The 12,500-nt window shown below is 55.9% G+C and overlaps 3 non-coding genes across 3 annotated transcripts; 2 read left to right on the top strand and 1 right to left on the bottom strand.

Moving 5' to 3' along the window:
• Positions 1-3,062: 3,062 nt before the first annotated feature.
• On the bottom strand, positions 3,063-3,254 carry LOC139053282 (U2 spliceosomal RNA). Its single transcript, XR_011510379.1, has one exon. It is a non-coding gene; the product is annotated as a U2 spliceosomal RNA (small nuclear RNA).
• Positions 3,255-8,612: 5,358 nt separating this feature from the next.
• On the top strand, positions 8,613-10,427 carry LOC139053234 (small subunit ribosomal RNA). Its single transcript, XR_011510337.1, has one exon. It is a non-coding gene; the product is annotated as a small subunit ribosomal RNA (ribosomal RNA).
• Positions 10,428-11,664: 1,237 nt separating this feature from the next.
• LOC139053264 (5.8S ribosomal RNA) lies at positions 11,665-11,817 on the top strand. The gene has a single exon (XR_011510362.1). It is a non-coding gene; the product is annotated as a 5.8S ribosomal RNA (ribosomal RNA).
• Positions 11,818-12,500: the final 683 nt, after the last annotated feature.

The following is a 12,500-nucleotide window of genomic DNA, read 5'->3' as shown; positions in this document are numbered from 1 at the left end:
TTACTGCGGTGCGAAATCATCGCGCGTAATACCGATTCAATTTTGTCTTGTTTGGTGGTCTGTCAGCACTTTGTGTTCTTCAAGAAAATCAGCTACAGGCTTTTAAATTATGTGCGCGAAACTTTTCTCCATCTGCCACCCGGAACATATTTAAAGAAGAGAGAAAGCAGCCGGGGCCTTGAGATTTCGAAAATGCCGCGCTCTGAAATTTTCACATCAGCCATTGGGAAGATAATTATTATCCGTCACAAACAAAAAAAAAAAACAGCTTTGAAATGAGCATTGATAGTGGCCACGTTTTTTCGGGGCATGTCTTGATGAAATAATTGCAGTTCAGTTCGTTGGTTCAATTGCATTTGTTGGCTCCTTGCAGCATGTCTAGATTTCATCTTTTTCAGTATTCCTAGTGTTCTCATTGTAGTATGAATAACCTGCAGATTTTTCGTTGTTGTTGTTATGCGTTATACAATGCTGAGCGATGTTTTTCCTTTCCTTGAAGCTAGCCATAGAAGTATAAAACTTTCTATAAACTCATTACAATAAGAATCCAGCATACGGTTCATCATCGGCTCGATAAACGTTCGGGAAGTGGCGACTTTTAATGCCGTGATCATGAAGCTTAACAGCAGAGCGTGTTCATCAGATATGCCAGGGGTGACGTAACGCAAGGCGTGAATCGAATCTAAGATTGAAATGGCGTTCTGAATTCTTTTGGTTCCAGATAGAACAAACAAAAATATATAAAAAAAGCATGTCATTGATTGTCATTCAAACCTCAAGAGCGCGTGGAGAAAGTGTTCCGGTTTACATTCGGCAAATCGAAATGAACGGCTAAAATTAACCTATCGTCTGGTTTCATGCGGGAGATCACGTGCGCACGCAAATTTCTTCGTACGGGAATTTTATGAAGTGAAGGCGGCTACAGATCATTTCCTTTGTCTAGTTCATGTTCGTAGGCGCAAATTGCAAACGTAATACTTGGAGGAACGTTTCCACTAATCTACAGGGGCTCTCTCATTTCTCCGATTGCTCGCAAACACATTGCATTGCTAGTCGTGACGTTTCACAGTGACGTTTCACCATGCCCGTCGAAGTTGATTACCAGTACCGCGCCAGCGTCGACCGGCCGGCGAAGCGACGAACTCAGCAGCGCATGCGCGAGGCCCTACAACACCCCAACCGAGCTACCCTGCTTATCGGAGAGAGCGAGTGCGCGTGAACGCGGGCTCGTCTGACGATCTGGATTAAAGAAAAAAAAAAAGTGTGTCCGAGATATTGACAAAGACAAGTGGTCGCTGTCGCTCTGAGTCTTAGCGCGTTATAGAAAACGTGGGATGGCGGTGCTTCCTCGAGGGTCTAAAAGTACAATCTTCGAACTAGCGCTCCCGGCGGAACGTGGAGCTAGCATCCTTCTTCTTGGAACGGTTTGCAATGGACTGCTTGAATGTGCCGACCACGCGTCACGGGTCGCGTATAGAGCCAACGTTTGGCAAGAACGCGTCTAGCACAACCGATCGCGGTTGCGATAACCCATCGTTGGTAGCGAAAAAAAGAAAGAAAGAAAAAAAAAACACCTACCCGCAGCTTGTTAGCAGTAACCGTAAATGTGGTTCTAAATATAGGTTCGCTGGTCACTGAAACTTTCTCATAACGCACACCACTGTAGTCCAAAAAGAACAAAGCACGCACAATGGATATGATACAGCCGTCACCGCATGATTTCGCGTTTTCCTTATTGCATTACTTTCGTGGGCATGCGCGCTAGGGCCACGCAGGCCAGGAGGCAAGGGGAAAAATAAATAAGAAATGATACGCGATCCTCAGCATTGACTTGGCTGATGTGGCACTCGCATTTATGTTCTTTACCTTAGGCGAGCGCAACGCGCCAACTGAACTCCAATTTCCCATAACGGAAATTCGTATTTGGCCATTTGGTTGTATTTTTGGCTGATGTTCGCGTTTTTCGCCCGAGCATGCGCTTCACTGCGCCGCTCGTTGCCCCTTCAATGCGGCTTCACTGCCCTGCAGGCGTGTTCTGCGTCAAGCCGAACCACCAGGCAAAAAGCCTGGGCGCCGCCATCTTGTTGAGAGCGGCGCCGGGGACACAATCGCGCCTAGCTCATTGAGTTTTCCCCCAAAACTGAACGAAATAGCCTTATTTAAATGAGAAAGATGCCGCGAGTGCCGCAACGAAGGACCTTAAGGATTACCGAAGGGTAACTGAGGGCGACGCGACGAGCTTTGGAAAGAAGAATGATGGGTGTAGCGCTACGGGGGATAAGAATAGAGCAGATTCGGGGGGTGAGCGAACAAACGCGAGCTAATGACACCTTAGTTTAAACCAAGAAAAAGAAATGGGCGTGCGCAGGGCATGCAATGTGGGGGGAAGATCATCAATTAAGGGTTACCGACTGAATTCCAAGAGAAGGGAAGCGTAGCACGGGGTGGCGGAAATTTAGGAGGGCAGATTAGATTAGGAAGGGCGCAGGCACTAGACGGCGACCGTGACCGGGCTTACACGTGACCGGGGTGCTTGGAGAATAATGGGAGAGGTCTTTGCCCTGCAGTGGTCGTAGCCAGCAGGATGATGATGACGAAAAGGTAGCAACAGGTATTCATAACATACAGGTTGGAAAGCTGAGGCACCTCTGAACCCTTGAATATATTTCGCCACACTTGGCCATACGACAAGTTTGTTTTCGAGGCGCTCGGTCCCACTGCAGCGAAAATGTTGCCGGAAATCGGGCACTCCATTTTTGTTTCATAGGGAACCTTTCTTCCACTAGGGCAGCGGATTTTCGCAGGGCGAGCTTGCTGTCGTTTACGGATCAAAGCGATAGTGAACTCCAAAATGCAGTGTTGGCTTTGAGTGGGACTTACATTGATTGCAAAACCCACGGCTAATCACCCTTCCCCCCCCCCCCCCCCAAGTGGCTCATTACAGCAGACAATCGTTCAGAAACACCGTCATCGTTGCGTATAGTATGGGAATGGTGCGTGTCACGTGAGTGCTCGCTTCGAGCTTGTGTTCTTCATTTTGATTGAATGAAGTCTCACCTAAGTGAGCGGGGGCCGATCCCGGAGGTAGTGCAATACCGGGCCGACCTGCGGCGGAGGTGAAGCAGGCTTCAAGCACTCCGCCAACTTCCAAAAATAGGTTTAATATCGTGGGTCCATATAGAACCCGTATCAGATATTAAGCTGATAAGAACAGATACTACACTTTGATCTTAGCCAAAAGGCCGAGAAGCGATGTCTTTCACTTCACTCCATTGTACCACTGCCTTGTGGGTGCCCTGGCGACATTGGTAACCTCAGCAACAGCGTGGGCAATCTTATAAAACCCAGCCCGTCTAGAGACTCTATGCTCTCTATCTCGCGAATCAACTCGCGACGCCTCAGTCTTTCACTGTTAACGAAACGCCGTCGCGTAGAAACGAGACCCGAGCGCAAGCTTGTTCGCAAGGCAAAACCAACGAAGGCAACCTCGTAGAAAACGGAACAGGCGAGCGGAAAACACGCGCAAGGGGAATGCTTACTTCCGTCTGAATGCGACCGCTCAAGGCGGCTTTCTTTGAGGCCTTCGTTTCAAGCCCGTGCGCAAGTGTAATACACTACGCGCATTTCCCTCATTTCCTTTTATTTACCGCAAGGCCCACTGAAAGTTTTCATACGGCACAGGCCGGGACGGATTGCAACGTGTCGATTCGACCGCTAGAATTAGGTAGCGCGCCTCATGTACGAATGAAAGAGAATGAAAAAAAAAAAATAAATAAATATAGAAAAGGCTGCGCACTCCTTCCAACCGGAAACATAGAGGGCAGGAAGATCGCCATGTGGAGCACAGGTGTTGTTAAAAAAGAAAGAAAGAAAGAAAGAAATAGCGCTACCCCATCATCTTTACCGTGTGCGTGTATACACACACACGCACACATATGCACGCGCACGCACGCGCGCGCGCGCACGCACACACACACACACACACACACACACACACACACACACATACGCACACATGCTAGCATAGCTTAAGCACAGCTGGAAAGCTCAGCCTTGCGCAAGAAAAAAGGACCACGCCCTTTCGCAAGCCCCTTTGAAACTTTTAAATGAGAAACATGTGTACAGCGAGGTCGTTCGAAACTGGCGCGAAAACGCATCCGCGCCATCTGTGTGCGGAACTAGGAAAACCTACGGCCTTCGCCATACAGAAAGAAAGGTAGATGGCGCGAGCTAACGCTCCGTTGCATACTAAGAACGAGAGCTAGTGAATAATGGCAGAAACGTCTTGGGAAGAGAGAAAAAAACAACAACAACAAAAAAAAAGAAAGACACGCAAGTTGTTGGCTCGCGCAAGCATTCTATTTTACAGCGAGTAAAGAGCATAGCAACTTCTCACAAGAGCAGCAAGAAAGACAAGAAGAACGTGAGAGAGGGGGAGAAACAGGCGCGTTTCTTTGGAATGCAGAGCATGCTGCACACACTATGAAGTGCCAAAGAGACGGGGAAAGCAGATGGCGCGATTGTGTATGTCCTCAAAGCTTGAAAACAATTTCTAAACTACAAGGTGTGCCGAAGTCCGCCTACTCTCATCAGGTTGCTCCCGCCTCCAATTGCATTTAAATTAAAATTACAGTCGCCTCAGAGGCAGAGAGAGAGAGAGAGAGAGAGAAAATGTGTACACTTGCTTCGCGCAGCTGCACCCGTTCAAATTTTACAGCAACAAGAGCACTCCCGCAGGCACAAAGTCCGCTGCCGCGTCCGCCGGGGCGGAATGCACTCGCTTCCGTAAATTGTCGTGCGGCAGACTGCTGCATCGTAGCACACCTGAAACCGCGCAGACGTCAGCGATCGCCGCGAGATCGCTGCGAGCGCTAAAGTCCGAAACCACGTCCGCCGGGGCGGCGGGAGCTCGATACCCCTTCACGAAACTTCTGCGTGTACACCGCCGCACGGCCACGGCGGAGTCGCTGGCATCCTGCGCGCAGTTGCATTGCGTCGCGCCGGGAATCGTTGAAGCCCCACGCAGACGTCGGCGTCGGCCCCGACCTGGCTGCGAGCGCTCGAAGAGACCAAGTCCGAAGCCACGTGAGCCGGGGCGGTGTGAGCGCGACTAAGTCCGAGACGACGTCAGCCGGGGCGGCGTGAGCGAGACCAAGTCCGAGACTACGTCAGCCGGGGCGGCGTGAGCGAGACCAAGTCCGAGACTACGTCAGCCGGGGCGTCGACTAAGTCCGAGACGACGTCAGCCGGGGCGTCGAGCACGCCGCGGTCGCTTTTCCCACTCTTACTCGAAAAATGGCGAAGGGGCCGCGCTAGCGTGCCTTGAATCGGTGAGCGGCGGTACCGCGGCGATCGCGAGAGCTCAAATCGGCCGTGCCAAGGCCAAATATTGGCGCTCGGCTCGGCGCAGTACGCCGCCTTGTCGCACGAGTACGGCCCCGTGGAGGTCTGGTCACTTATCGCTGCTCTTATAAGGGGCCGTACCGCCCTGGCCGACGTTGTACCGTAGTGCCGTTTTCGGCTTGCGCGTGTTCGTGGTGGTGTCCGCGCACCGCTCCGCACTCGAGAATCGTGCCCACGACGACGCGAGCGCTCGGAAGAGACGCAAGTCCGAAACCACGTGAGCCGGGGCGGTGTGAGCGCGACTAAGTCCGAGACGACGTCAGCCGGGGCGGCGTGAGCGAGACTAAGTCCGAGACTACGTCAGCCGGGGCGTCGACCAAGTCCGAGACGACGTCAGCCGGGGCGTCGAGCACGCCGCGCGCGCTTTTCCCACTCTTACTCGAAAAATGGCGAAGGGGCCGCGCTAGCGTGCCTTGAATCGGTGAGCGGCGGTACCGCGGCGATCGCGAGAGCTCAAATCGGCCGTGCCAAAGCCAAATATTGGCGCTCGGCTCGGCGCAGTACGCCGCCTTGTCGCACGAGTACGGCCCCGTGGAGGTCTGGTCACTTATCGCTGCTCTTATAAGGGGCCGTACCGCCCTGGCCGACGTTGTACCGTAGTGCCGTTTTCGGCTTGCGCGTGTTCGTGGTGGTGTCCGCGCACCGCTCCGCACTCGAGAATCGTGCCCACGACGACGCGAGCGCTCGGAAGAGACGAAAGTCCGAAACCACGTGAGCCGGGGCGGTGTGAGCGCGACTAAGTCCGAGACGACGTCAGCCGGGGCGGCGTGAGCGAGACTAAGTCCGAGACTACGTCAGCCGGGGCGTCGACCAAGTCCGAGACGACGTCAGCCGGGGCGTCGAGCACGCCGCGCGCGCTTTTCCCACTCTTACTCGAAAAATGGCGAAGGGGCCGCGCTAGCGTGCCTTGAATCGGTGAGCGGCGGTACCGCGGCGATCGCGAGAGCTCAAATCGGCCGTGCCAAAGCCAAATATTGGCGCTCGGCTCGGCGCAGTACGCCGCCTTGTCGCACGAGTACGGCCCCGTGGAGGTCTGGTCACTTATCGCTGCTCTTATAAGGGGCCGTACCGCCCTGGCCGACGTTGTACCGTAGTGCCGTTTTCGGCTTGCGCGTGTTCGTGGTGGTGTCCGCGCACCGCTCCGCACTCGAGAATCGTGCCCACGACGACGCGAGCGCTCGGAAGAGACGAAAGTCCGAAACCACGTGAGCCGGGGCGGTGTGAGCGCGACTAAGTCCGAGACGACGTCAGCCGGGGCGGCGTGAGCGAGACTAAGTCCGAGACTACGTCAGCCGGGGCGACGAGCACGCCGCGCGCGCTTTTCGCACTCTTACTCGAAAAATGGCGAAGGGGCCGCGCTAGCGTGCCTTGAATCGGTGAGCGGCGGTACCGCGGCGATCGCGAGAGCTCAAATCGGCCGTGCCAAGGCCAAATATTGGCGCTCGGCTCGGCGCAGTACGCCGCCTTGTCGCACGAGTACGGCCCCGTGGAGATCTGGTCACTTATCGCTGCTCATATAAGGGGGCCGTACCGCCCTGGCCGACGTTGTACCGTAGTGCCATTTTCGGCTTGCGCGTGTTCGTGGTGGTGTCCGCGCACCGCTCCGCACTCGAGAATCGTGCCCACGACGACGCGAGCGCTCGGAAGAGACGGAAGTCCGAAACCACGTGAGCCGGGGCGGTGTGAGCGCGACTAAGTCCGAGACGACGTCAGCCGGGGCGGCGTGAGCGAGACTAAGTCCGAGACTACGTCAGCCGGGGCGACGAGCACGCCGCGCGCGCTTTTCGCACTCTTACTCGAAAAATGGCGAAGGGGCCGCGCTAGCGTGCCTTGAATCGGTGAGCGGCGGTACCGCGGCGATCGCGAGAGCTCAAATCGGCCGTGCCAAGGCCAAATATTGGCGCTCGGCTCGGCGCAGTACGCCGCCTTGTCGCACGAGTACGGCCCCGTGGAGATCTGGTCACTTATCGCTGCTCACATAAGGGGGCCGTACCGCCCTGGCCGACGTTGTACCGTAGTGCCGTTTTCGGCTTGCGCGTGTTCGTGGTGGTGTCCGCGCACCGCTCCGCACTCGAGAATCGTGCCCACGACGACGCGAGCGCTCGGAAGAGACAGAAGTCCGAAACCACCTGAGCCGGGCCGCGGCGGGAGCTCGACGCCCGTCACGCAACTTTGGCGTACAAGCCACCGCACGGCCGCGACTGAGTCGTCGCCACCGTCCGGCTGGCTGCACTATAGCACGCCGGGAACCGGGAAAGAACCGCGCAGAGGTCGTCGTTTTGCCGCGGCGTTGGCGCGAGCGCGCGAAGAGACAAAGTCCGAAACGGCGTCAGCCGGGGTGTCGAGCACGCCGCCCGCGCCGGTCGCACTCGTGCTCGGAAACGGCGAAAGGGCCGCGCTAGCGTGCGGCCCCGTAGGGGCACAGAAAGGCGATTGTTCTGGAAACCGCGCTGTCCATAGGCGAGAGATTGCCGTTCGCGCATTCGGTCGACGCGCTGCGCTTTCACGACTTCGGCATTGCGCTGCCGACGTAAGCTTTCCATCTCGCTCGCGGCGCTGCGAGGCGGCACGATTTTCGCCAAACGCTCGTCGAAAGTGGCACGAGTACGGCCCCATGGAGATTTGGGAACTTATCGCTGCTATTATATGGGGGTCCCAGAGAGCAGTCGCCCCCAAAAGCGACCTGGGTGTTTGATATGCGGCGGGCTTCGTGCCCGTCAAGCGTGTCCCCGGTATCGCTCCCGTGGATCCCACAGCTGACGTCTGCAGCCTCATCCGCTTGATGCGTTAGGGGCTGGTTGTCGGACGACGCTTTCTCCACGATATCGAGTTGTGTTCCGCATCGTCCTCGGACGAGTCAAATGCGAAAGCGCCGAAGGCGCGGGCGTGACCCGTCGCCTGGCGGCTTTGCCGTCTCGGCTACGTTGCAAGTGTCGGTCGGTCCACCTGTGCTGCGGGCTCAAGAGAAACCGCAAGCCGTGATCGAGTCGACACAACCAGTCTATCGAGAATGTTGCGTGCTTCTTGCCGCGTGGCGATACCCGGCCCTTCGGGGAGGGCGCCGTAGCGAGCTCGAACGCCGTCGTCTCGGACTGTGCAAAGTGCTACTCTTTGCAAGAACGAAGCGTGCTGGGGCGCCTGAAGGTGGCCTCGGCATCGCAAAAACGGCGTCCGGCCTGCTTGACAGGCGGGACGCGCAGTTGAACGATTACCTGGTTGATCCTGCCAGTAATCATATGCTTGTCTCAAAGATTAAGCCATGCATGTCTAAGTACATGCCGAAATAAGGCGAAACCGCGAATGGCTCATTAAATCAGTTATGGTTCCTTAGATCGTTTCTTCCTACTTGGATAACTGTGGCAATTCTAGAGCTAATACATGCAGTGAGCCTGAAGCCCTTTGGGCGACGGGTGCTTTTATTAGACCAAGATCGATCGGGTTTCGGCCCGTATTGTGTGGTGACTCTGGATAACTTTGTGCTGATCGCATGGCCACGAGCCGGCGACGTTTCTTTCAAGTGTCTGCCTTATCAACTTTCGATGGTAGGTTACTTGCTTACCATGGTTGTTACGGGTAACGGAGAATCAGGGTTCGATTCCGGAGAGGGAGCCTGAGAAACGGCTACCACATCCAAGGAAGGCAGCAGGCGCGCAAATTACCCACTCCCGGCACGGGGAGGTAGTGACGAAAAATAACAATACGGGACTCTTTTGAGGCCCCGTAATTGAAATGAGTACACTCTAAATCCTTTAACGAGGATCAATTGGAGGGCAAGTCTGGTGCCAGCAGCCGCGGTAATTCCAGCTCCAATAGCGTATACTAAAGCTGCTGCGGTTAAAAAGCTCGTAGTTGGATCTCAGTTCCAGACGAGTAGTGCATCTACCCGATGCGACGGCTCGGACTGAACATCATGCCGGTCCTTTCTTGGTGCACTTCATTGTGTGCCTCGAGAAGGCCGGTGCTTTTACTTTGAAAAAATTAGAGTGCTCAACGCAGGCGAGTCGCCTGAATAAACTTGCATGGAATAATAGAACAAGACCTCGTTTCTGTTCTGTTGGTTTTTGGAATACGAGGTAATGATTAAGAGGGACAGACGGGGGCATTCGTATTGCGGCGCTAGAGGTGAAATTCTTGGACCGTCGCAAGACGAACTACTGCGAAAGCATTTGCCAAGAATGTTTTCTTTGATCAAGAACGAAAGTCAGAGGTTCGAAGGCGATCAGATACCGCCCTAGTTCTGACCATAAACGATGCCAACCAGCGATCCGCCTGAGTTACTCAAATGACTCGGCGGGCAGCTTCCGGGAAACCAAAGTGTTTGGGTTCCGGGGGAAGTATGGTTGCAAAGCTGAAACTTAAAGGAATTGACGGAAGGGCACCACCAGGAGTGGAGCCTGCGGCTTAATTTGACTCAACACGGGAAAACTTACCCGGCCCGGACACTGGGAGGATTGACAGATTGAGAGCTCTTTCTTGATTCGGTGGATGGTGGTGCATGGCCGTTCTTAGTTGGTGGAGCGATTTGTCTGGTTAATTCCGATAACGAACGAGACTCTAGCCTATTAAATAGGTGCGGGGTTCCCAGCACCTTACAACCTTCTTAGAGGGACAAGCGGCTCCTAGCCGCACGAAACAGAGCAATAACAGGTCTGTGATGCCCTTAGATGTCCGGGGCCGCACGCGCGCTACACTGAAGGAAGCAGCGTGTCTTTATCCCTGTCTGAAAAGACTGGGTAACCCGTGGAACTTCTTTCGTGATTGGGATAGGGGCTTGCAATTGTTCCCCTTGAACGAGGAATTCCCAGTAAGCGCGAGTCATAAGCTCGCGTTGATTACGTCCCTGCCCTTTGTACACACCGCCCGTCGCTACTACCGATTGAATGATTTAGTGAGGTCTTCGGACCGATGTCCGGCGCGGCCTTTCGGTTGCGCCGGTCTGTTGGAAAGATGACCAAACTTGATCATTTAGAGGAAGTAAAAGTCGTAACAAGGTTTCCGTAGGTGAACCTGCGGAAGGATCATTACCGGATTGTTCGAGGGTGACGAGCGCCATTGTTTCTACCCCGTGTGGGTGAAGCAGCTCGCTGCGCCCGACGCTTTCCGCCGCTGGCCCCGCTTGGACGCGGGGACGGCTATACCCGAACATGCCGGGGATTGCCCGAATTTCGAAGGGCGCCCCGTGCCAAATTTGTTGCGCCCAGTGGACGCCGGCTGCAACCTTGGACGGTTGGCTTGGCCGCGCCCGCGGGTAGAAACGGCGTAACGCACACTGTTGGGTGGGCTTTCTGAAGTCCGCCTCGGCACTCTTGCGCGGAATGGGAGTAAGACGACCCGACCTGCTGCTCTTGCCCAGTACGAGGGGAACGGCGAAGCGTGCGGTCGGTCAAGGAACTGACGGTCGAGAGCTAATGCCGCTGCCGCTTAGTACACACGGAACCGTGGTGCGAGCGCTCTCCCGTCCTCCGCGGCAAACGCTGCCGAGTCTGAAAAGGCTGGCGGCTGCCGGTCGCTTCCTGCGGCGAGTGTGGAGTAACGACCCGACTTTGTTGCTGCCCAAGTACTAAAGGAACGGTGCGGCGCTCGGTCGGTCATGGAACCGGCGGTATTGAGGGTGCGGCTGCCAAGTACGGAAGGAACCGTGGCCTAAAGCACTCTCCCGTCCTCCGCGGCAAATTCCACCGCGCCCGAAAGGGCCGGAGGCTGCCGGTCGGCTCCCGCTCGTGACGCGCGAGGTGTCGAGTTCGCGGTTCAATGCGACGACGTCTGCAGGCTATTTGCCCGCCGCCGAGGGAAAGGCGGCGTTGCTGCGAAGTACCGAAGGAAACGCGGCTTTGCTACGTCGGAAGCGTTCTGCGGTTTGCGGACTTGTGCGCTTTGGGAAGGCGCCGCACGTCGAAAGAGGAAGTACGGACAGACGAGGGACTGTAATCCCGTATTCGAACGCACTTGCGGCCAGGCCCTTGCTGGCTTCGTCTTCCGCCTCAAGTAGACTTGTTGTGGCTCCGGCGCAGAGAGCCGTCCCTGGCACTGGCCGAGTGGCTTTGGAGAGCTGCGCGAGTACGCGCGCGCCAAGCTCTTGTCTTTCGTCTCGAGTAGGCTGTTGGATCAGCAGCGGTCATGCGGAAACGCGTGACCGCCGAACGAAAGAGCGAAACAGGAGTAGCGCACGCCGAAAGGCGCTCTTCGAAACCACACACAGGGAGACGCCACGTGCCTGAAACACTGGTTGTACTGTACTGAATTGAACAAACTATTTTTCACGACTCTAAGCGGTGGATCACTCGGTTCTCGGGTCGATGAAGAACGCAGCCAGCTGCGAGACTTGGTGTGAATTGCAGGACACACTGAGCACTGATTCTTTGAACGCACATTGCGGCCTTGGGTCTTCCCTTGGCTTCGTCTGTCTGAGGGTCGGATCACATATCAAGAGAGCCTTCGGCGCACAGGGAACGTGCGTCCGTCGACTCGTTTTGACCGCGTCGGCATCATGGACAGTACGTTGAGCGCTGAAGCCACGCGCCAGCAACCTCACGAGAAGGAGACGGTGGCGAGCCGTCGTGCCAAATCTTCGAAGAGACGGAAACGAGGCATTACTACTGCAGCGTGACGAGTGCGCGCCTCTGGCAAGACCGCCGCAGGATGGAGTCGGATACCTGCAGGGAAAGAGCGGTCCAAGCTCGAGGCGCGAACGTCTGTTGCCTTGTAGCGCGCACCTTTGCGAGAGAGTCGGAAGCGATCGCAATTTGCGTTGTTTGCCTTCGGAGTACGTCGAGCTCCAGAGCTGGTCGCTCGCTCACGTCACCGCAGCTGTGTGGGCGCCCTTCCGGGCTTCGTCGCACGAATGGGAATCGGCAGATTCGTGCGAGGAGCGGGGAGGAGAAGGGTGGCCCCCGAAAGCGGTTCGACGCGAGAGCGCCGTCTGCGAGCGAGAAGAGCACGGCACGGCGGAGAATTGCCGCGAGACGGAAAATGTCTCCCTCGAGAGCGTTGGCCGAGCTGAAGCGTTCCGTCGTAGTCCGCCGTCGGTCCAAGTGCTTCGCAGTCTCTGTCCCCTTAAGACTGGGCCACTCCAGTTGGGGCAGGGGCGACGCTACACG

The sequence above is a fragment of the Dermacentor albipictus genome, unplaced genomic scaffold (assembly GCF_038994185.2).
Source record: "Dermacentor albipictus isolate Rhodes 1998 colony unplaced genomic scaffold, USDA_Dalb.pri_finalv2 scaffold_84, whole genome shotgun sequence".
In the NCBI taxonomy this organism is placed as follows: domain Eukaryota; kingdom Metazoa; phylum Arthropoda; class Arachnida; order Ixodida; family Ixodidae; genus Dermacentor; species Dermacentor albipictus.
The sequence above is the reverse complement of the archived record's forward strand: the minus strand, read 5'-3'. Positions and strand labels throughout refer to the sequence as shown.